This window comes from Diabrotica virgifera, chromosome 3 (assembly GCF_917563875.1).
Source record: "Diabrotica virgifera virgifera chromosome 3, PGI_DIABVI_V3a".
In the NCBI taxonomy this organism is placed as follows: domain Eukaryota; kingdom Metazoa; phylum Arthropoda; class Insecta; order Coleoptera; family Chrysomelidae; genus Diabrotica; species Diabrotica virgifera.
Window position 1 is genome coordinate 209,990,465 of NC_065445.1, and position 26,057 is coordinate 210,016,521.

Consider the following 26,057-nt stretch of genomic DNA (forward strand, 5'->3'; position numbering starts at 1 on the left):
AGAATATCTACAAGCAAACGTTTGGTGGAAAAGATATTATCACTATAATTAAGCGAAATCGCCTGCAGTGGGCAGGACATGTAGCCCGAGCCCCTGAATCGAACATGATAAAAATGATTCTAACAGCTCAACCCGTGGGAATGAGAAGACGGGGTAGACCAAAGTTGAGGTGGATGGACGGGATAACACAAGATGCCTAGAAGATCGGAGTCAGCAACTGGAAAGTGCAGGCAAGCGACAGAACAGAATGGCGTAGAACGCTTGAGAAGGTCGAGGCCCTCTAAGGGCTGTAGCACCATGATAATGATGATGATGTACCGCCATTAAGAAAAGACAAAAAAATACACTTTGTTCAAATAAACTTTTTTTATCCCGTGCCTAGATTTTTTTTGTGTCACATTGGAACTACTAAAAATCTATTGTTTTATAACAAGAAATCGAACGTCACTGACTTGGCAACATTTCGCGCCTATGTGTATAAAAATTATTTTATCTACCTACTCTATGTCATATGTATAAGTTTTTGTTTGTGAAAATTGTCATTATAGATAGCAGTGCGTGAAGGATTTAAAGTGTGCGTGAAGTAACAATGTATTTTAAATGGGATTTACTTTTTCGCACTGTTTAACTTTCGCGTTGTCATGGTGACAATCCTTAACTTTCCCGTTGTCATGGTGATGACAATATGAGCAATGAATTACAACAAAAGTTTGGACAGTTTTGTGGTTTGAAAGTAGTTAGAATTTTTAATGTCAAAGTTCTAAAAATTGTAGAATAAAAATGAATTCCAGTGACGAAGAGTTACAGCTTTTTTTATTTGTTTATCGTAGATAAAATATTGTATGAAACTGTGCGTGAAGTACTTTTGGCGAACTTACGCGATTTATAGCACTCGCTCCGTTGTCTCTCGTGCTCTAAAAATCGCGTGCGTTCGCAAAAAGCATACTTCACGAACTGTTTCATAAATAACTAGTTTTTGATAGTCTAAACGTCACTGTCAGTGTCGAATTACCGACGCACTGTTGCCTCATTTTTGAAAGTTCGCAGAACTTTCGCAATCTTGGACCGCGTTTGTTGCTACCTGTATCGCTACTGTGTGCTCTTAATAGTGTATTTGATAAATAAGTGATTTAAGACGTGAAATTAATAAAAAGTTATTTGTTGTTTATTATTTATGGAAGATCCAAGCAGAGAATACACCAGGATATATTGTTTGATCTAAGTATTTTGTTGTAAAAGATGTTCAAAATTTATGTAAGCGTTCCATAGTAACAATATATTATTAAAAAATCACTTTTCTTCTTTTCTCGCTTAAGTATTAGTATTAGTTTTTGTTGTATAGTATAAATAATTATTGTAATCACTGAATACATAGTTAGTGAAAAAATAATCCTATAATTTAAGTGATTACACAAAAGTAACAGTTATCCAAGAATATTCAAAAACTGAACGAAAATCTCTATAATGCTAATGACAATGTCATTGTCAATACATCTGCAGTTTCCATACCAGTAATAATTTTACTATACGTAATTTACCATGTAAATAAAGAAAAAGTAGGAATACTTAGCTCCGTAAAATATTTGCGCCTACACCCTTAACATGTATTTTTTGGATGAACTGTGTGTTTTTAAAAAATTTAGTCATAATCCTAGATGTACATATTCAGGGTGTCCCAGACTAATTTATCCAAGCCATATCTCTTAAACGAATAGAGATTTTCGAATGGGACAAAAACTGATCTATTCCATTTGAAATACACTTTAATATGACGTAGAGAAAATCGTCCCATAAATATTCATCCCTTAGTTACAACCACTAACTTTAATTTTTTAATAGCACCCTGTACATGTTTTTATAGTTTTTAATGTGGTCTTCTGTCGTCTATTCAACAGACTTTTTAAAAATAAAATTGGTTCGTAAATAATCAAGAAAATATCAGTTTATTTTTGTTAATTATGTGTCCCAGACTAATTTATCCAGGCTATATTTCTTAAACGAATAGAGGTTTTCGAATGGGACAAAAACTGATCTATTCCATGTGTAATAAATACACTTTAATATAGCGTGGCAAAAAATCATCCACTAAATATTCATCCCTTAGTTACAGGGTGCTATTAAAAAAATTATAGTTAGGGGTTGTATCTAAGAGATAAATAAAGGGTGATTCATTTAGAGGTACTTTTTTCAAAAAGAAAAAAACAATGGAAAAAATGAATGTTTTTGAAAATTTTTATTATCATACAAAAGAACCATTATTTACAATTACTTCTTAAAAATAAGTTCTTTTAAATGTTGGCCGTGACTGCGGTTAAGATGGTTCATTCTGAAGAAAAACAATTCCGAAAATGGGTTATTTACATGTCTACAGAATGTCTGCAAACGAATCTGAGGAATCGTTGAAGAAGTCTCTGGCGAAAACTGCTCCACACATTAATTTTATCTGTGAAAAAATTGATAAAAAGGATAAGTCATCTTCTTCTTTTAAAGTAGCTTTCCCTATGTCAAACGTGGGAGACGTATATGATCCTGAAATTTGGACCGACCAAAGTGCAGTGAGAAGATACAAGTTTTTAAAAAATTTTCAGAAGAGCCCAGTGAATCAGGTGGTAACATAAGTGCTGACGATTGTATAACCACTTCTGAACATTTACATATTTTTAATCTTAATATACAAGGTTTGTCTAACAAAATATCATTAATTGAAAATTTTATTGCTGATTTTGAGTTCTCTTTTTTATTTCTGTGTGAACACTGGTATAATAACCAATATATTTTATATAGAAAATGTTTTCTTAAATAATTTTAGGCTAATCAGCCATTTTTCCCGTTGTAATAACGTAAGGAGTGGAACCTCAATATTTGTGAAAAACGATTTAAAGCAGAGAGTTCCAGCCTTTGAATTTCATTAACAAACTGTCAATCGAAATGATTATTGAGGTATGAATATCTGGTATAACTTTCAGGAGAGACTACCGTCTTATTAATATTTACAGAAGACCCTCTGATAAGACCGAAGATTTGGATACGTTTTTCGAGCAATTTACACATATTTTAACTGTTGCCTATGGTAAATTTAAGTATGTCATAATTGGCGGTGATTTTAACATATGTCAGTTTGAAAACTTACATAAGTCAAAAAAACTCTTTGATATCTTTAATGCTTTTAAGCTTAGCTCACTAATTACTGAGTATACGCGAATTTGTACAACAATAAACTATACTAGTTTTACTTCTATTGATTGTATACTAACAAACAAACCAGAAAATGCCACTATTTCCAATTTTGATCCGGCACTATCGGATCATCATTGCCAAATACTTAAATTTGACTTTGGAAACTACGTTAATGAGGAAATTTATAAGACTGTTTCTAGTCAAAACAGTATGTTATCAATTCCGAGAAGGATGTAGATGAAATATTCGATAATTTTTTAAATGATTTTTTATGGCATTTTAATAGAATTTTCGAAAGGAGGGAGAAAAAAATTAATGTGAATAAATTGGATGCACATTATAAAATTAAATTCTCTGACCAACTTAATATCAAAAGACATAGACTTAGACATCTTAACTGGCTTAGGATTAGAACATTTGATATGAATGTCAATAATGAATATAAATTATTAAAAAAGGAAGTTAGTTCAATGATTGTAAGAGAAAAAAAAGATTATTTTAGAAATAAAATCGATCACTCCAATAGCATAAATAAAACATAATGGAATATGGTCAATTGTATTAAGGGCAAAAAGACAGATAATTCTATACCAAAAGTAGAATACAAAAATCAAACAATCACTATTCTTTTGAAAAAGCAATGGCTTTTGGTGATCATCTCTCAGTTGCCGTTGTTAATAAGCTTACGGCCCATTTTGGCTCTAATTTCTCACGCAGTTGTATCACCGGTCCACAACTGAACAATAGTATGTTTTTTAATCCAGTTGTAGAAGATGATATTATTGAAATTATTAATAATTTGCCAAATAAAAATGTTCTGGACCCGATGATGTTCCTGCTTCAGTAATTAAAAGTCGTAAATCAATTATAGCACCCACATTAGCTGATATTATAAATATATCACTTGCTCAAGGTAAGTTTCCGTCTAGTCTGAAACTTGGGTCGGTAATTATGCTTTTCATAAAAAAGGTCCGTCTGAATATGGATAATAATTATCGCCCTACATCTTTATTAAGCTTGTTTTCTAAAATAATCGAAAAGGCTGTAAGTAGTAGAGTTGAAAAAGTCTTATCGAGTTTCAAACTGCTCTGTAATAATCAACATGGTTTTCGTCAAGGATCATCTACCGAGACTAGTTTGGTAGAGTGTACTCAATTTATTAGTGATAGGATCGATGAGGCTCATTTTGTTGTATCTATGATGTTTGACTTGAGTAAGGCGTTCCGATACAGTTGATCACGTATTCATTAGCAAAAAATTGGGTTCTTTAGGTATTAGAGGTCCTCTCAATGATTGGTTTATGTCTTTTCTTAAAAACAGGAAAATGATAGTGAAAATTGATGATATACTATCCAGCCCATACGACATAGATATGGGCACCCCACAAGGAAGTGTCTTAGGTCCACTATTTTTTTTTTAATTTTTATTAACGATCTTCCTTCTTATATATCTGAAGGCAAGGTCCTTATGTATGCAGATGATACTTGTATAATTCTCTCTGATTCTACAGAAAAAGGTTTAAATGAGAAAATAAACATTGTTCTTAATGAATTTTCAAAATGGTGTCATAGTAACAAACTCATGATAAACTATGATAAAACAATCTTCCACACTATTCAAACTTCCACACTATTCAAAGATGTCCACCGGACTGTAGTTTTTTGTTTAATAATGTTTTAGTAACACCAACCAAGTCAGCAAAGTTTCTAGGAACAACCTTAGATAGCAGTCTGTCTTGGGTACCACAAATAAATATTACTTGTAAATTTTTATTTTAAAACATTAAAACAAATGTTAGACAGGAATACATTATTATCAATTTATTACTCTTATGCATATTCCGGTATTTCATATAATGTAATAGTATGGGGCCAATCCAGCGACGTACAGTGAGTTTTCGTTCTTCAAAAACAGCTGATTCGACTAATATTCGACTTACCATTACGAACTTCGTGTCGAGATTAGTGATGTTAGAAGAGAATATTCTCAAGAGAATATTCTCGAGAATATACTCGACCAGAAAATTCTCTCGAGAATATTCTCGGCAAAAATTTTCTAGATTTTCAAAAACCGAAACAAAAATAAAAACTAGATACGTGTCAAATTATTATAATTTAAAAAATATGTAGGTATATTGTTTTTGCGAATCCCATGAGCCACTAGCAAGGGTGTTTACAGTGTCAATATTTATTGTTTTGGTGCAATATTAACGTGCAAATATTTAGAATGGTGTTCATTTAAGCAGAGAAGAACAAGTTGAGGAAACTGAGTTTGTAAATAAATTAGCAACTTTAAAATATGGTGATGAGTCGGCTGAAATAATGGCCGATTTGGCACTTTATCGGTCTAAGGAGGGATTTTTTGGAAAACCATACGTTGTAAAATCAATTGAAAAACTAGACTGGTAGTTATCATATGGTGAAAAAGTACATGTTTCGGAACAAAATTAACTAAAATAGTAGTTGATATATTAAGCATGCCTTCATCCAGTGCAGCGACTGAAAGAAGTTTCAGTACTTATGGTTTTTTATCCACTCCTCTAAATGAAACCGGCTCACTGCTGAACCGGCTCGTAAGGTAACTTTTATTGCTCACAATTTAAAATTGTTAGACGTAGACCAATCCGTGACTGAGCTGGCCACTCGTGAAAAACAAAATCCCACAACTCATCAGTACATTGAAATGCAGATTGTAGATAACTAGGACCCCTAGGATGAGCTAATGATAGAAATAGATTCTGAATCTGAGGTCTCATATTTTATCATACCACATCGATTATTTGCTGTTAAAAAGAAAATTTAATTTTTTTATCAAAAAAATTTTGTGTTTTCTGTTGTTTTTGTAATTTTTTATTTACAAAGAACACTGTTGTTTTGTCTCATAATTTTGTATATAAGATCATGATTTTTAAAACCCTATTTTTCATCTTCAACAATATTCTTAAGTGCGTCATGGGGTTCATTCTCAGAAAATTCTCCATATAGAGAATATTCTCCGATTTTTCATTCTCGAGAATTTTCCAACACTAGTCGAGATACTTTTAGACATTTTAAAATCTTAACAGTCTCATCTATTTACATCTATAAAATAGTTTCATATGTGTTTAAGAAGAGATTCAATTTGTTGTGTACATTCATACAATACCAGGCATAAAGACAACTTTATTCTGAATAAAATATACCACAATTTTTCAAAAAAATCACCTTTAAACTCAGGTATCGCTTTATATAATATGCTACCAGAACAATTAAAGAACTCAAACTCAACAACTCTGTTTCAAAAAAAAACTTAAAAGATTACTGGAAAATGGATGTATTTATTCCATCCAGGAATTTAAAGACAGCCTTATGAACTGTGTGTAGTGTAATAGTGTTTTTGTATGTTATCTGTGTTTTGACTTTGATTATGTTGTGTATGTTAACACACTATATTTTATATTATATGTAATTGTAATTATTTTTAGTTTTAGCTTATTACTTATTATCTACTTATTATCCGTTTTTTTGACGCGTCCAATCTGTATATTTACAGTGTAAAGGGATTAAATAAATTTGATTTAATTTGATTTGAGTTCTAATTCTCGATGACATGTTCGAGCATTTCGATTAATATTAGCCTCCAGTGCCACAGTCATAGCCGGTTTATTCATATAGAGTTTGGACTTTAGGTAGACCCAAAAAAGAAAGTCTAGAGGTATGATGTAACAGGATATAGGCAGCCAATTCACTGGTCCGAAGCGTGAAATAAATTTTTCACCGAATCGTTCTTGCAGTAAAGCAATGCTTTCAGGGGCTGTATGGCAAGTAGCACCATCTTGTTGAAACCGAATATCGTCAAGAACATGAGCTTCAATTTTAGGCATCAAATAGTCTCTTAGAATTTCTCGATAACGGTCTCGATTCACAGTAACATTCTGGCCGGCCTCTGTTTTAAAAAATATGGACCGACGATTCCACTGGCCCATAAACCATTCCAAACAGTTGTTTTTTCTCGATGTAATGGCAACTCCTGAACCTCTTCGGGTTGTTCATCAACTTATATGGGCATTTTGTTTATTCACGTACCCATTAAGCCAAAAATGAGCCTCATCGGAAAACAACATTTTTTCGAAAACAGTGGATCTTCTGCAAGATTATCAAGAGCCCACCGACTGAAACGGTGATGACCAACATTTAAAAGAAATTATCTTTTAGAAGTAATTGTCAAGAATGGTTCTTTTTTATGATAATAACGAGCTTCGCCTCGTGAAGTTGAATCCATACAGATTCTTTCAGCTTCATGCTCATACCATAACCTTTATCAAGTCAACTCCGTTAAAAATGCACACAACAATTTGCTGGATCTGATTTTCATGGACGATGGCGAAGCTAAGATATCAACAGCAGAGATAGTCCTACTTCCTTTGGATATTCATCATCCACCTATATCTTTTGAATTTAAGTGTGCATCATGTGTTAACAACCCTGGACTGACTGGTGACGCTTTTTATAGAGACTTCCCTGACTTCCATGTGATGAACGTCCTAGATGTGACAAGTTTTCTTTCTCAATTTAATTGGGATAATTTTTTAAAAATAAGTCTCTTGATGACATGATCAGTATTTGTTACGATATTATATACTTAACAATTGATCTTTATGTTCCTGTTAAAAAGTATTCAGCAAAGAAATTTCCCGTATGGTTTTCTCCAGATCTCAAAGTTACAATTATTCAGAAAAAGAAATTTCACAAAGAATATCTGAGAACTAAATCCCCCACTCTCTTTAATGAGTTTTCTGCATTAAGAGCTCAATGTAAACGCTTAAAACAACAATGTTATCGTCATTACATTGCATTAACTGAATCATCTCTCAGGGATAATATTACAAATTTTTGGAAATTTGTTAGTAATAAAAATAGCAAACCTAATATATGATCAGTTGTACACTATAATAACATCACTGGTTCTAGTGGTACAGAAATTGTTCATTTCTTTGCTGAATATTTTTCAAAAACATATAGTGATAGAGATTGTGTTTTGCAGGATAATACTTTAGATTCTGGTGACATCAACTTATCACATTTTACTATATCTCAATTTGGCATTTCTATTTCGTCTATATATGAAAAACTTTCCATTTTGGATAGCAATAAGGGGCCAGGTCCAGAGGGTCTTCCACCTTCTTTTCTTAAACACTTAAGCTTTTTACTTTCTACACCTCTTTTCTCATTTTTAACCTATCATTAAAGACCGGGATGTTCCCAGCCTACTGGAAAACTAGCTTTATTACCCCAATATTAAAATCTGGAGATAAGTCTCAAGTGAACAATTATCGTCCGATTAGCATTCTGAGTTGTATTCCCAAAGTTTTTGAGAGTCTTGTTTGTGACTATTTGTCAGCAAGTTTAAAATGCTGTTTTATCGACCAGCAATGTGGATTTCTCTCTGGCTGCTCCACTGAACTTATTTTATTGACATTTACCGACTTCCTTGTGGAATCTCTTGAAGGTGGCTTCCAGGTTCATGCTGTATACACGGACTTTACAAAGGCGTTTGACTGGGTAAATCACAAGATTTTAATCAATATGTTGAGAGGTATGTGTATCCAGGGTGAACTTTTAGAATGGTTGTTATCCTACCTATCTGAAAGAATACAAATAGTATGTGTTCAGGGTTTTCAATCATTTGAAATTAAGGTACCTTCAGGAGTGCCACAAGGGTCACATCTTGGACCCCTTCTATTCAATATCTATGTTAATGATATTGCCTCCTGTTTCCACTTTGCTTTTTTCCTAATGTTTGCTGACGATTTAAAATTATATTTGAAAATCGAGAATGATGGCGACTTTCAAAAATTACAATCTGACTTGGATCGGTTGAGCTATTGGTGTGATAGCAGCGAAATGGAACTTAATGCTAAAAAGTGTCACTTAATGGTTTTTGGTCGAAATAGAACTCCTACAAATCATATCTATGCTATTAAGGATTGTACTTTAGACTCTGTATCTCAGATAAAAGACCTAGGTGTTGTGCTCGATTCCAGCTTATCCTACATCCCCCATATCTCATCTATTGTCTCAAAATCACTTCAACTTTTAGGGTTTATCAAACGTTGTGCAAAAGACTTTCTAAATATTACATCCATAAAAGTATTGTATTGTTCACTTGTGAAACCTCACCTAGATTACTGTTCATGTGTTTGGTCTCCACACTATAACACCCATATTCTAGCTTTTGAGAGAGTTCGGCACAAGTTCTTAAGATATGAAGGGGTGAGTGGATGAAGGGAGTAAGTGACATTTTTTAAGAAAATGAGTTATCCGCATGGATGAAGGTGGTAAGTGCTAAATTAAATTTTCCACTTATCCCCCGCCTTCTATGATTTAAAATAACTGAGATAGCCAGCATATGAAGGCGGTAATTGACCATACTACTTTAAATATCTAGTGAATGAAGGAGATAAGTAACAAGATAAAGTACTTACCTCCTTCATCCATACCACAGAGAATAAAAATTGTGACATACCTCCTTCATATATTCGTCAGCTGACATCAGATGACAACAAATTAAAGTTTTTAGGTTATGTGCAAGTGCAACCCACGCTACTGCTTGTGTTAGTGTTCTTAGCTATTTTAGTTTATTTGATTAGTTATAAAGTGATTTATTATGACTAGTTCTAGGGGAAAATTTTTGACAGACTTGGCTTTACAACAATTACAACAGGAATCCACTATTACAGAAGAAGTTGGTGATAATGAAACCAAGATAAAAGGTAAATATTATTAAAAATAAAAATGTAGTTTTTCCCACCCATTGCAACCGAAGTGAAGATATTAGGTGACTAGCGTCATCTGGCAATTGAAAGATGAAGTTAGTTTTCAATCCTAATAGCAAAATTAATAAATTGAAAATATTAAAAATATTACTAAAAGATTTTTAAATTGAAAACTTATTGGTACATTTCCCTGGTGACACCTCCAAGGCTTCTACAATTTGCAAGCCAAATGGATGCTGCAGTGAAGACAAAGGGAAGGAATTCTACAATATGCAATTCACATCCCCCGTCTGCAGCTCGGTAAAGTTCCAACGGAAAATGCACCTGGTTACTCTACGGAGTAATACGACTATAAAATAGTCGTATTACTCCGTCGACTATAAAATAGTCGTATTATAAAAAAGTTCCCTTTGTCTTCACTGCAGCATCCATTTGGCTTGCAAATTGTAGAAGCCTTGGAGGTGTCACCAGGGAAATGTACCAATAAGTTTTCAATTTAAAAATCTTTTAGTAATATTTTTAATATTTTCAATATTATTAATTTTGCTATTAGGATTGAAAACTAACTTCATCTCCAATAAGAGCCGAAAATCGCGATTCAGAGGACTGGACTGCGCTCCGTATTCTAATTGAAAAGTAAGATTGTTTTGCCTTTGCATTGCAACTGAATAAAAATGGTATACATTTTTATTTTATAGTCGTATTACTCCGTAGAGTAACCAGGTGCATTTTCCGTTGGAATTTTACCGAGCTGCAGACGGGGGATGTGAATTGCATAGTGTAGAATTCCTTCCCTTTGTCTTCACTGCAGCATCCATTTGGCTTGCAAATTGTAGAAGCCTTGGAGGTGTCACCAGGGAAATGTACCAATAAGTTTTCAATTTAAAAATCTGTTAGTAATATTGTTAATATTTTTAATATTATTAATTTTGCTATTAGGATTGAAAACTAACTTCATCTTGTAAATATTATTCTTTAGTAGTTTCAAGTATTTTGCAAAATATTAACTTTAATTGATTGATTTTCATTTATTTAAAGATAAGCCAAGCTTTTATATTACGTCTAGCCTACAATCTAAGTCTAGGCCTATGTATTCTTTGCGTCAAGATATAAGAAATTTGGCCTGACGCTGGTGGGATGTCCCTACCGATTTAGTATCATAATAACAAACAACAAACCATCCAGGAGCGGATTCGCTAAAATTAAGGGGAAAGGTACAAAATGCAAAATTTCGACGCCTGTCAAAATTTTCAATGTGTTTTAAATGTAATCATCTTTTTCGAATCCTGACAAAACTAATATGTAAGTATTTTTGAAAAATTTAAACGCAGAATGAAAAATTACTTTATTACCGAGGGCCGAAAGTCCCTTGGAATGAATTAAAAGTTTCTTTTGAATGAAATATTTGAAATTAAAAATCACACTAAATTTTCTCTTAGTTTTTCACCCCTTTAACTAATTAAAATAAACATTATAGAAGTTTTCAGGGACTTTCGGCCCTCGGTAATAACGTAACGGCTTAAAGCCTAAAGTTCGTACCCATCCCCTTAACAAAAAAAAATTCAAGTCTTCAAGTAGATATAATATTTTAATGGCGTTGGAATAATAAATATAAATTTAAATATCATATCATTATATTTATTACGTATTTATATATATGTAAATAGTTATAGGTATATTATTATGTACAATGAAATAAGAGAAATGAACAAATTAAAGAAATTAAGGAAATTAATGATAATAACAATAAAAGATTAAAAGAGTGGTAGCAAAAATCAGAATTAAAAAAGATAACATAAAAAATAACAGAAAATAACATAGAAAAATAAAATTTGAAGTTTAGACGGAAAAAAATAAATACAAATTACAACTATATGTCACTATCGCTGTCATCTTCACCAGAATCGTTATCTAATGTTATAATTATTGGTTTAATATGTGAGGTTAATGTTCTGTAATGATCTTCCGTTTTTATAACATGTGAAACACAATTTTGCCACAGTGTTGGGGAAATCTTTTTTATTTCTTCTGCAACATGTGACACCGATTCGCTACTAAATTTGGGACAGCAGTTGTTTCGCCGTAAACTTTCCTTAAATTGGCTCCAGATTAATTCAATGGGGTTGAAGACACAGTAGTAAGGAGGTAATCGCAATACATTATGACCATCACGTTTGGCTAATTCGTCTATAACAAATTGTTTCTCAAACACTTTTGTGTGAAGAACTTCCAACATTTCTTTTTTTGTATATGTTTCTTCAAAGTACAAATCATTGTCATACAAAAAATCAGATATGTTTTTTTGTCGAACCTACACCGGGAATTTTTCTAATTTGTTCGCTGTGATACGTTGCATTATCCATTACAATTACACTTTTTGGAGGCAAATTTGGCAACACCTTCTTTTCAAACAATTCCTTAAACAAGCTACTCGTCATATTTTCATGGTAGCCCAGCTTTGAATCTAATGTTTTTTGCCGATAGTAAAAAACTTTCCCCTCCAAGCCAGCCATTTTTGGATCTAATGTTCAGAATAATTATTCGCTGACCTCCATTAATTGGATAATTGGGTGCACATTTAATAGAATCGTCTGTCCAACCTTTTTGAGCAGTATCGTGGGTATCGAACCATGTTTCATCTGGTGTCGCGAAAAAAGGTCGCCAACAATTGGTCGAGCGAAAAAATGTCGCGCACATTTGAGCGCGTATCAAAAGGTCGCCGGCGAAAAAACAGCGCCGACGAAATAAGGTCGCGTGCAATTGATCGCGCGAAAAAAGATCGCGTCATGTTTTACATTATTAAAACCATTCAATTGGTTTTCAAAAAGGTTCTAAAGAAATTCTATTTGCATACTTTAACTTTATGCATTATGAGCCGATTAGTCTTGGAATTCCATCTAATTACTTTTTAATGTATTTTGGATGTATAAGAAGATGGGAAAAATAACGTATATCTAAATACTTTTTAATGTATTTTGGATGTGTAGGAAGATGGGAAATATAGGAGAATGGGAAATTATTTCATATGGTATTTTCAGGTTATTCAAGTGAATATACTTGAAAATTGAACAATTTTTAACATGAAGAAAGTATTTTTTTTGTTCTACGTGAATAATTTTAATATATGGATCTAAATTCAGAAAGGTACTTTCCTTCACACTTTTTACAGGCTTAGGACTGTCAGCAAAAAACTGGCGTGTTTAAAAGTGTTTGCTCTTCCTAATCGGATATCGTTAAAAATGTACAGTAATAATAGTTCTATTTACAGTATATATTACATACAAACGAATACCAGGTACCAGTTTACCTATTTTTGGTATTTTCAGAGACCGGTAATTAGCATAATTGGTTCTTAGTAGAAAGTCGTTATGCAGATTAGTGAAGAATAAGTAGTTTAGATAAGGGCACCTTATTGTGTAGGTATTTATTAGGAATTCCATGAAGTCATTACGATAAGACATTATTGGAAATGCTAAAATAAATATTGTACAAAAGTTCTTTGTCTAATTGTGCGTTATTCACTAATGTGGTAATTATTATTCCGTATTCGTGAAACGTACTTTTATTACTTTTTAATGTATTTTGGATGTATAAGAAGATGGGAAAAATATCGTATATCTCATTATTCATTAGCTTGTCGATTTGTCAAGATGGTCTTAACTTACGTAAAGAGTCAAAAAGGTGCCAATATGTTGGTGTATAATGGATATATCCATAGAAAGGAAAAAACGATTGATCAAAAGACAATTTGGAAGTGCGCTCAGTACAATAAGCATAAATGTACCGGGAGAGTTCACACAGTGGGAGATGAAGTAGTGAAAAGTACAAGTCACAACCACGTTGCCGATGCGTCAATATTAGAAGCAAAAAAGGCTTGTAACAGAATGAAAGAACTGGCTCATCAAGTTGAACTAACAACACAAGGAATCATAGCTACCGTTTCACAAGAAGTGTCTGTGGGTGCAACTGGGCAGCTACCTTCTATTTCATCCCTAAAGCGAACTATTCAGAACACACGCCAAAGAGTGGAAGCTATTCCGGCAAATCCAAGAAGCTTAACAGAGCTTATTATTCCGGAAGAATACACCAGAAACAATAACGGCGAACCGTTTCTTTTATTTGACAGTGGTCCAAACGAACAGAGAATTTTAATATTTTCCACTGAAAGAAATTTAACTTTGATGGCGAGCTGTGAACACTGGTATGCCGATGGAACATTCACATGTACTCCTCTATTGTTTGGTCAGCTGTATACAATACATGGCGTACAGTATAGCAACGTTATTCCAACTGTTTTTGCTCTACTTCCTAATAAAACTCAGGCAACATACACTCGACTCTTCCATGAATTAAAAACGTTACGACCAGGTTTACGTCCTACAACAATAATGGTGGATTATGAAAAAGCAGCAATTAATGCTTTACAACAAGAGTTTCCTGAAGTCAGAATCCGTGGATGTTTCTTTCATTTCACACAATGTTTGTGGAGAAACATGCAAGGTACAGGACTGCAACAAGTTTATACAGAAGACGCGAATTTTGCTCTACATCTGCGACAATTGGCAGCCCTAGCCTTCGTACCTGAAGTAGATGTTGTTGCAACATTCGGAGAGCTACTGGACAGCGAGTTTTACACTCAAAATGAAAATTTACTAACACCTTTAATAAACTACTTTGAGGATGTATGGATAGGCAGATTGGATCGACGACAACAAAGAAGACCGCCAATGTTTCCAAGGAATCTTTGGAATTGCTTCGAATTTATAGAGGAAGATCTACCGCGTACTAATAATGCTGTCGAAGGTTGGCACAACAGCTTCTCCTCGATATTAAATGCAGCACACCCAAATCTATGGAAGTTTATTACGGGGCTAAAGAAAGAAGAGAGTTTAAATCGATTAAAAGTGGAGCAATACATAGCTGGAAACCAACAACCTCAAAAAAAAATTTATAAAGATACAGCGCGGCGAATAAAAACGATTTGTTTGCAATACGGGAACCGGCCAAATCTAGAATATTTAAGAGGAATTGCCCAAAATTTTCAACTGCAAGTATAAAAAACTAAAAAACAATTAAAAAAAAATTTAAAAAAAACAAAAAAAAATAAAAATTAAAAAAACACAAAAAAATAAAAATAAAAAAAAAATAAAAATTAGAAAAAAATAAAAAAATTAAAATTAAAAAAACTTTTAAACACGCCAGTTACTAACTGCCAGTCCTAAGCCTGGATAAAGTGTGAAGGAAAGTTAAAGTATGCAAATCTGTTATTAATATAAATGTATTCTTTAACTATGATATCTTCAATAAGTACTCACCAGTGACAATGTATTAATGAAATTGTGCCTGTTATATAATTTTTAACCACAATATCATTATTTTATTTGGGAAATTTTATTTTAATAAAGATGGTAGCCCTTAACCTACCCTATCTATATGTAGTATATACCCTGTAAAATATATTAAGCTTATATTAAAACTTACTCTTAAATAACCAAGGGTAAATTTTGCGACACTGCCAAGTCGTGAAATAATACCTCTAGGTACTTTCCCTACAACATTTACAGTTAAAATTACCTTAATTCGACCATTAAATTGGTCGAACATTTTACATGATCAATTTCAAATAGGATTATTTACTTCCAATTATTTTCCTATTATTTAAAGTGGAAAATAAAACTAAAGTCATTTAGAAGTCAATATTGGGTTGACGAAATATTTTTTACCAATAGGTTAAAATGACTAATAAGAAAATATTTAACTGTTTGGGTCATTATTTAACAGCAATCCTTTAGTTCTATTGCATCATCTAAATCTGACCTAAGCCTGGATTAAGTGTGAAGGAAAGTTAAAGTATGCAAATGAAAACATATTTTCTGACGCGATCTTTTTTCGCGCGATCAATTGCACGCGACCTTATTTCGTCGGCGCTGTTTTTTCGCCGGCGACCTTTTGATACGCGCTCAAATGTGCGCGACATTTTTTCGCTCGACCAATTGTTGGCGACCTTTTTTCGTAGATCCGTTTCATCTAGATAAAATATCGGTCTTCCTTCATCTCCAAATTTAGATATAGCATCCAAGTAATCATTTCTCCATTTAATTAGACGAGGGGAATCCATTATTGATGATCGCTTATCAATTTTCTTGCATCTAAAACCAATGTGATTCAAAAATCTTGATAAAGTTGAAGGCGAATACGTAATGGAGTAGTCTTTAACAAGTTGATCGTAGATCAAACTAAGCGTTGGAACTAGGTTCTTTGAATAGAAATTGTAAATTGCTCTTCTAATTACCTCAGCGTCTTTTTCATTTACTGCTTTATATGTAGAAAAGTCACTCCGCTTTTTACGAGGTTGAATTCTATTCGTAACAATTTTCCACACTGTTGTATATGGCATCCTTGTCAGTCGAGATGTTGTCTTGATGAGGAATTTACCGTCTTCTGGATTTGGATTATCTTCTTTCACAGTTTGATAAGCATTCCTAATAATTTCTTTGGCATCATCAGATAAATGTACACGTGTTTTACACTTAGCACTAGCTTTAGCGATTTCAGACATTTTACTTGAATAGTCGCGATCTAACCTTCTATCTAAATGCAAGAAAATAACTGCCTGAATGTGCAAATGTCAAACTTAAATATGTTTGCCCCCCTTTCATAAGTTCCATAATGTATGTTTTCTGGATAAATAAATGATACTTAATTTTACCTAAATACCTATAAGCACGAGAATTATGTGTAAAGCTATAGAATAATAATTAGAGGTATATCTTATCTTTAACTAATGCTCTTTCTAATGATTCTTTAATTTTTTATTTAAAGATAGAAAGCTGCATTATCGGAAGTCCATTTTGTTGAAAGTAAAAACGATATAAAACACATTATAATCTAACTCAATAAAATTCACGTAATGAGCGCATTGGACATAAAAATTGTTTGTGATCGTTTGTAATTGATTCCAAGCAAGTTAATTTCAGATGAGTAAACGAATTCATCTACAGCAAACAAAATTTTTAATACATTGTCTAGAAATTTTAATTTTAATAATTTATTTGCATTGGTAGGTAACGAGTCAGTTCTGTAAATAATATAAAGTACGGCCCTAGTAGCTGTTCCAAAACTATTGCCACCCGTCGCAAAGATAATTGAGGGATTAGTAACGTCAACTATTTATTATGATACTAAATCGGTAGGGACATCCCACCAGCGTCAGGTAAAATTTCTTATATCTTGACGCAAAGAATAACTTGCAAAGCATCGGCACGTCCTATGCTGTTGTTTACAAAAAGGTTATTTGGGCTGTAAGCCTACTAGAATGCTTTTAATGGCACCGAATTTTGTAAATCAATAAAAATCCATTAGTATTGATAAAATCATATTTTCATTAAGCGCTTTTAAAATTCAACATCATAATAACACGGCAACATTAGTGATATCATTTTTTTCAGATTCAAATATAGCCAAAGAACATAAAAACGTACGGGATGGCTCTAGTATCGCCATTCAACCTTGTAGCTCAAATTATCAGAATCATTCTGATGAACTAGAACTGAAGAACCAAGGTACAGAACGTACAAGACCATCCAATAAAAACAAACAAAGTTTACAAAAAACTACGTAAGTACATTAGAGATACATATTTGAACAATGGGCTAGTTAAAAAAATCTAATGAAATGGTAAGGTGGTATTAGAACCCGGATGTCTCACTCTGGGCGAGTGTCTTAACCAATTACACTATCCGACCCACGTGATTGTTGCCTTCAAATGTGGTAATTAGTTTATTTAACATGAATTATTTTCTGTTAATCATTTACTGTCAATAGGGACTTAAATCAGCAGACCAGATTAATAACTAATGTTTTGTTTTTCTTAACAGCTGAAATTAAACCAGGAAAATTTAGGCTTATGTTAATGTTCTGTTTTAGATTACGGAGAAAAACTTGATTCAGATGATGAAAGCCTTTCATCATTATTTAGTGATGACTCAAGAGATGAATACGTTCCTAATAAAAATGAGAAAGATGATATCGAATCAGATGAGGATGGAAATGAGGAAGGCAATATCAATAAGGAAGTGGTGAGTGAAGAAACTCCGGCAAACTACCGTATGCAAACGGGCTTTCATTTCCTTGTTTGCAATCAGCTTGAAAAAGGTTGACCTGATCTAAAATTCAATAAAATCAGGGAAAAATGGTCCTGAACCGGACAGAAGGGGAAAACATGCAGTCAGACCTAACAAGACCCCTGCTGAAGTTGCTGCTTACGTCATTGAGCATATTTCCAGTTTCCCAGCAGAAGAGTCGCACTACTCCAGGCATTGTAATATTCACAAAAAATATCTTTCACCACAACTTTCGATCCCTAGAATGCATAAACTTTACCTAGACAAATGCCGAACTGACGGAAGAAATGAAAAATTTCAAATAAAAGAGGCTACATATCGATTCATTTTTAATAATGAATTTAATCTGTCTTTTGGTTATTCCAAAAGCGATACATGTAGCACATGCGATTCTGGCAAAAGTAATGAAGAGCACGCTGAAAATTACAAATCAGCGTTTGAATCTCAAAAAGCAGATAGAGAATTTGCTAGCAAATCAGAGAACACTGTGTAACATTGGATCTACAGCAAACTATGCCCCTACCTAGGCTTAGTACCTCGAAAGCCTTTTATCTTAGACAAATGTGGTTTTACAACTTAGGAATCCACATAATAACCAAAAATGTGGAAAAAACTGTTTTCTGTACATGGACGGAAAATCAAGCTTCCAGAGGTAGCTCAGAAATTTTTAGTTGTTTTCTACGAACAATCGAAGTGGATCCAGCCTTCAAAGGAAAAGATCATCTAATTTTGTGGACGGACTCGTGTGCCGGGCAAAATAAAAATTTTTTGATGGTATGTTTGTTTCAGTATCTTGTGGGCAAAGGCATCTTCAAAACGATTGAGCACAAGTTTCCAGAGGTAGGACCCTGGTACTTAGACTCGGATAGAGCATTTGGACATATTGAGAAACGACTAAAAAAACATCAAAACATTTACATCCCTGATGAATATCGTGATGTGATTGTTTCTTCAACCAAGAAAAATATGGTGATAGACATGCAACACCACTTTAGAGACACGGAAAATATTATGAAAACCATGAAACTAATGAATAGAAAAAAGGTCTTCTTAATGAAAAGGTTAATTTCAAAACTGGAATCAAGTGGATTCGCGTAGATGTCTTTGGATCATACCTTTTCAAGACGATTACTACACACCTTTCAAAATGGTATGTATCCTCAAGCAGAAAAATTTCCCATCCCTTCTACCTGAGGAATTCAACATTCCAAGACATATCCAAAATACTGGATCCTTAAGCAAAGAAAAGGTAGACAATCTAAAAGAACTTTGCTTCATTCCAGAAAGGGATAAGTGGTATTATGAAGCCATCATAGAGCAACAAAAATTTTAAGAAGGTGGTACAATATCCTTAGACTGATTCAAAAACTGCTTAGAAATTCAGTGTTTGTCATTCCTTTGTAAAACCAAAAATATAAGTGTTTACTTGACATCCATGTTATTTTTTTCCTGATTATAGCGCTTATTCAAAAGAAAATGCAAATATTTATCCTAGATAAAGGAGGTAAGTCCACATACCCCCTTCATTTTGGCATAGACATAATTTCTAACACAAAAAAGTTTTTGCATAAAAGAGATAAGCACAAATCTGTACCATTTGATCAGATTATGTTATGTCCATTTTTACTACTTTATAGGAGAGACAAAAAACCGTTTATGGGAGTTTGTGTTTAAGGTTTTACCTAAGAATTAGCAATTTTCAGAATAAATAGATATGTGAATCTATGCGATATGTTACAATTTATTTTTTCTACGAGCGTGCAAAAATTTCTACTTTCGCGCACGCATTTTAGTTTAGAAAATTTCACTTTTCCGCACGCGTGTTACTTTTCCGCACGCGGTTTTTACTTTTCCGCACGCGTGTTAATTTAGATATGTTAATATGGCCTTAAAGTAATTATAATACATGCAATAAACTAATATTTAGATATTATTTACTAATTTATTTCAAATATATCTTATTGTGTTCCTGTTTTAATGAAATTAACGCGACAATTCGATGAAATAAAATTATTTTGACATAATATTCGAAAGTCAAATCGGTAGACAATAACAGTCGTTTTGAATCATCGTCATGGCAACCAAGATCGTCGTCATGCTAACTAATTACATTGAAAGTTTGGTTTTGACAACCTTGTCAAAGAATTAATTTGTGTATGTATTTTCATATTAATTAAATGAATTGATTAAGATTTGGTAATTTTTTAAAGACTCTTAGAAAAAATATTGTTCCTAACTCTTGCAGAAAGTCTCTTTTCCGCACTCGACTGCTTGCCGAACTCCCGCTTCGCATCGTTCGGCAAACTGCAGTCTCGTGCGGAAAAGAATGACTTTCTGCACTTGTTAGGAAAATAACTATTACGGACTCGAAAAAGTGGAGTTTGAAAATAAAAAAGAAATTTGAAAAAATTGCAAATTATCATGTTTTGACCAAATGATTATTGTTAAAGAATATCACTTATTATCTTCCTATTCTGGAATTATTTGACTTTTTTGTGGAATTTCTTCTTCCTCTTCTTCTGTATGTCATCTTTATGTCTTCACTATGTCTTCATCTGCGATGAAGGTTGGCAATCATCACTGCTATTCTAACTTTTGACACTACAGCTCAAAAGAATTCAGTTGAGCTGCATACACACCAAGATATTTTTCTTCTACCGATGCTGCGCCTTCCTTGAATCTTTTCCTGCATTATTAATTTAAAGAATTCATAACTGTCACCACGTGTCATATGATCCAGATACTGTGGTTTTTTTTATTTTGGTGGAATCCAGTATCTCCCTGTTGTGCTCTATTTTTCTTAGTACTTTTCATTGGTTATTCAGTCTGCCCAAGAGATTCTCACCAGGGCTGTTTCGTTTTAAACATTTTGTTTTAATCAACTGTTTTAAACATGTTTTAAACAATTGTTTATGTTTAAAACAGTTTTTGTTTAAAACAGTTTAAAACATGTTTAAAACACTTAAATTAAACAAGTTTTCTTTGTTAATATATATATATATATATATATATATATATATATATATATATATATATATATATATATAATAAACATCAAAAAAAATTATTAAATACATTATATAAACTTTTTAACATACATATATTATTTATTTATTAATAATCGGAACACAGAAAAAAATTGGAAAACTTAAAACATTTTGCATATAAGAGTTAATCAATTTCTCAAAACTGTTTCAGTCTCATAGTAATCTTGTGATCTAAATCATCAATCTGATCAGTCACGTCATCACTGATGGAATTAAGTTCTTTAAAAATTGAAACCAACTTGGAAGCTTTGACATTACCTAGTGGGCCTAGCCGATTATGTAGTTTGTAATGATAAATCGTATGATGAGAAGAGTCTTTATATGTTGGCTGAAGATGCAATAGCTCTGTGAAGCTGTTGAGCAAGTTTCAATGCTGTAGTATTTATATTTTTCTTAGAACGCCACCATGCCAATGGTTGGATGTTTAGATGTTTAGAAAACATATGGTTTAAAGGGTACACACTTTGCTTGGTAATAATAATAATATGTAATTGAAAATGCTTCTGGAGGATAATTTATAATGAATGGATGATAAGTTTATTTCCACTAAAGCGATGATCAAGCAAATTTGCCAAAAAATGAGCTGGGGGGTCACCACAAACTAACTGACAGTAAACGTTATTGTTATAGCTAACTTGCAATGCGAATTATAAATATGTAGTAAATAGTCTGGGGTTCCCCAGGCAATTTCTTATCTATTATTTAGTAGAATAATAGATCAAACGATGTACGTTTAATAATACGATAATACGTGTAGTACGATAATAGATGTACGTTTTCGGACAGTCACCACAAGTTAGTTTGTACACACCACTCTGTAGTTGCTTTCTCTTTCGGCTTTTATTGTTCTTAATATATTTGCTTAAGTTGTTGTTAGTTCTGAAAGCTGGTGTTATTCCTTTCTTTTTTATGTATCTGGCTATTGTTGTTGTTATCTTGCCAGTATATGTGAGAGAGCAGAAGGTACTGGGTTCTTTCTGTGGTGGTGGATACACTAATTTCAGGGCTTTCTTATGGAGTTTTTGGTTTAAAATTTTGTTAACTGTTTGTTCGTTATAGCCGTTGTTTACTGCTATTTGTTTAATGATGTTTAGTTCTATTTCGAAGTTATTTTTTGTCATGGGAATTTCTGTCAGTCTATGTATCATGCTATGGTAGGCTGCTAATTTGTGTTGTGTAGGATGGGATGATGAATTGTGTATAGTTGTGTCAGTATGGGTAGGTTTATGATATATGGAGAACTCATGTTTGTTGTGTAGTCTGGAAATCGTTACATCTAGAAAGTTTATAGAGTTATTCTGTTCTGTTTCTACTGTAAACTCAATATTATTATGAAGTGAATTAATATATGATAGAAATTGGTCAAGTTGTCTGTTAGTTCCTGTAAAGCATACTAGTATATCATCCACGTATCTCCACCAATATAAGAACTGTTTAAATACGGGATGTTTAGAAATTGTTGTTTCAAGTTGGTTCATAAATATATCTGATAGCAATGGGCTTAGAGGATTACCCATAATAAGTCCTGCACTGTTGTTTGTGTATATTTGATTATTGAATTCAAAATAGTCTTGATTTATGCAAATTTCAAGAAGGTGTAAAATTTCAGATGCAATGATCGGATTTGTACTATTATGGTCTAAAAGATTCTTAACTAAAACAAAAGTTTCTGTAGGAGGAACACTAGGAAAAAGATTTTTTACGTCAAATGAAATTAGTCTGGAGTTTTTGGGCAATTGAAAATGTTGTATTTTATTAACTAGTTCTAGTGTATTTTTTACGGTGAATTTAGGTGAAAATTTAGTGTATTCTGTAATAATATCTGACAGTTTTTTTGAAATTTTATATGACGGAGCTGTATAAAAAGAAACTACAGGTCTTATTGGGTGGTCAGGTTTGTGTAGTTTAATAAAAGAGTATAATTTAGGAGGTTGTGGGTTCATAATATTAAGGTATTTCTGTTCTGTTAAACTCAATACTCATACAACAAATTTTTCAAATCATAGTTTTTTCAATAGATTTATAAACTTAACAGATACTAAATTCAATAATAGTGAAATAGAACTTTTAGAGAAAGGATTCAAACACAACTTGCCTCAACATAATAATCAAAAAAATTTAGAGTATTTAGGTGTAGAGTGTGAAGTAGCGTTAAACAAAACTGCCAAAAACATAGAAAAAAGCATCATTGCAAAATCTATTACTGATGTATGTAGTGAAACTAATAATTCCTGTTTCAAAGAAAACCAAATAGCCGTTTCAATTAAAAATAAATCAATAAAACATGACATAATATTTACAAAAGCAGACAAAGGTAACACTACTATTGCTATCGACAAACGAGACTATAATAACAAAACAATAGAATTCTTAACTAACCAAAACAGTATAAAACTAAACAAAGACCCCACAGAAAAATACCGAAAACAAATTAAACTAGCCATTGAAAATTCAAAATCAATACTAAATCCAACAGAACAGAAATACCTTAATATTATGAACCCACAACCTCCTAAATTATACTCTTTTATTAAACTACACAAACCTGACCACCCAATAAGACCTGTAGTTTCTTTTTATACAGCTCCGTCATATAAAATTTCAAAAAAACTGTCAGATATTATTACAGAATACACTAAATTTTCACCTAAATTCACCGTAAAAAATACACTAGAACTAGTTAATAAAATACAACATTTTCAATTGCCCAAAAACTCCAGACTAATTTCATTTGACATAAAAAATCTTTTTCCTAGTGTTCCTCCTACAGAAACTTTTGTTTTAGTTAAGAATCTTTTAGACCATAATAGTACAAATCCGATCATTGCATCTGAAATTTTACACCTTCTTGAAATTTGCATAAATCAAGACTATTTTGAATTCAATAATCAAATATACACAAACAACAGTGCAGGACTTATTATGGGTAATCCTCTAAGCCCATTGCTATCAGATATATTTATGAACCAACTTGAAACAACAATTTCTAAACATCCCGTATTTAAACAGTTCTTATATTGGTGGAGATACGTGGATGATATACTAGTATGCTTTACAGGAACTAACAGACAACTTGACCAATTTCTATCATATATTAATTCACTTCATAATAATATTGAGTTTACAGTAGAAACAGAACAGAATAACTCTATAAACTTTCTAGATGTAACGATTTCCAGACTACACAACAAACATGAGTTCTCCATATATCATAAATCTACCCATACTGACACAACTATACACAATTCATCATCCCATCCTACACAACACAAATTAGCAGCCTACCATAGCATGATACATAGACTGACAGAAATTCCCATGACAAAAAATAACTTCGAAATAGAACTAAACATCATTAAACAAATAGCAGTAAACAACGGCTATAACGAACAAACAGTTAACAAAATTTTAAACCAAAAACTCCATAAGAAAGCCCTGAAATTAGTGTATCCACCACCACAGAAAGAACCCAGTACCTTCTGCTCTCTCACATATACTGGCAAGATAACAACAACAATAGCCAGATACATAAAAAAGAAAGGAATAACACCAGCTTTCAGAACTAACAACAACTTAAGCAAATATATTAAGAACAATAAAAGCCGAAAGAGAAAGCAACTACAGAGTGGTGTGTACAAACTAACTTGTGGTGACTGTCCGAAAACGTACATCGGTCAAACTGGCAGAACTTTTGACAAACGGATAGCAGAACACAAAAGGGCATTCAACAATAGAAAAACAGACACTTCTACATACGCACTTCACCTTCTAGATCATAATCATTCTTTCAATGAAGAGTTTAAAATTCTACATATTCAAAATAAAGGCCTTAAGCTATCTTTTTTAGAATCTATGGAAATTAATAAACTGAAAAATACAGATATAATTCTGAATGACCAACTCGAGACAAACAGCTCCCCACTCCTCAACCTCTTCAGTTGAAGATTAAAAAGGCAAACACATTGTAAACTATATTACTTGAGAAAGGCACTCCGCCGAAACAGCTGTAGTCACTTAGATATAATAAATTTTGTGGAAGTATAGAAAACAAACGTTTTCAGTTTTTTATTGTTTGATATTTTCTTGATTACTTACAAACCGATTTTATTTTTAAAAAATCTGTTGAATAGACAATAGAAGATCACATCCAAAACTATAAAAAAATGTACAGGGTGCTATTAAAAAAATTAAAGTTATTGTTGTAACTGAAGAATGAATATTTAGGGAGTGATTTTTTCTACGCCATATTAAAGTGTATTACAAATGGAATAGATCAGTTTTTGTCCCATTTGAAAATCTCTATTCGTTTAAGAGATATAGCCTGGATAAATTAGTCTGAGACTTATACTAGTATAGCTACTTATTTTTAATAAATAACTTAGATAGCACCACTATAAGAATTTATCAACATTGTTATTTTACATTACAGTGGAACCCCGATAAGTTGGCCCCCGATAACCCGGAACTCCGGCTAACCCGGACCGATTTTTATCAGACAAACATTTCAACAATAAAAATGTATTGCTGTTACAAAATCTCGTAAACCTAATTCATTCATTTGGTGACGTCAATATACGAACGAAACGATTGATGAATCCGACATTACTGAAAATATCAGGGCAATCAGGGTGCAGATGGGACCCTGTCGCGCAATTCGCAGCAAATAAAATAGTCGTATGTTTTTGGCTTCATTTTATTTCGTTTATACATACGCATTTTCAAGGTTCACGAGGTTTTGTACCAACTCTATGTAATATAATATTTGAGAGATAATGGAACCGGATTGAACTACATATAACATAGTAAAAATGACTCATGGTACACCACATTCATTGTCGAAAACAACATGCACCTGTATTATCCTTTATTTTTTTGAAACTGTGTTAGCATTGTTTAGAAAAGACTATTAAAATTCTTTTTTTAACAATGGTCTTAGTCATCACTTTTATTAAATAA

The 26,057-nt window shown here is 32.6% G+C and overlaps 1 protein-coding gene across 1 annotated transcript in view; it reads right to left on the reverse strand.

Annotated features, from left to right (window-relative positions):
• LOC114330053 (uncharacterized) overlaps positions 1-26,057 on the reverse strand; it is a 71,355-nt gene that overhangs the window by 43,317 nt on the left and 1,981 nt on the right. The gene's annotated exons all lie outside the window — the stretch shown is intronic.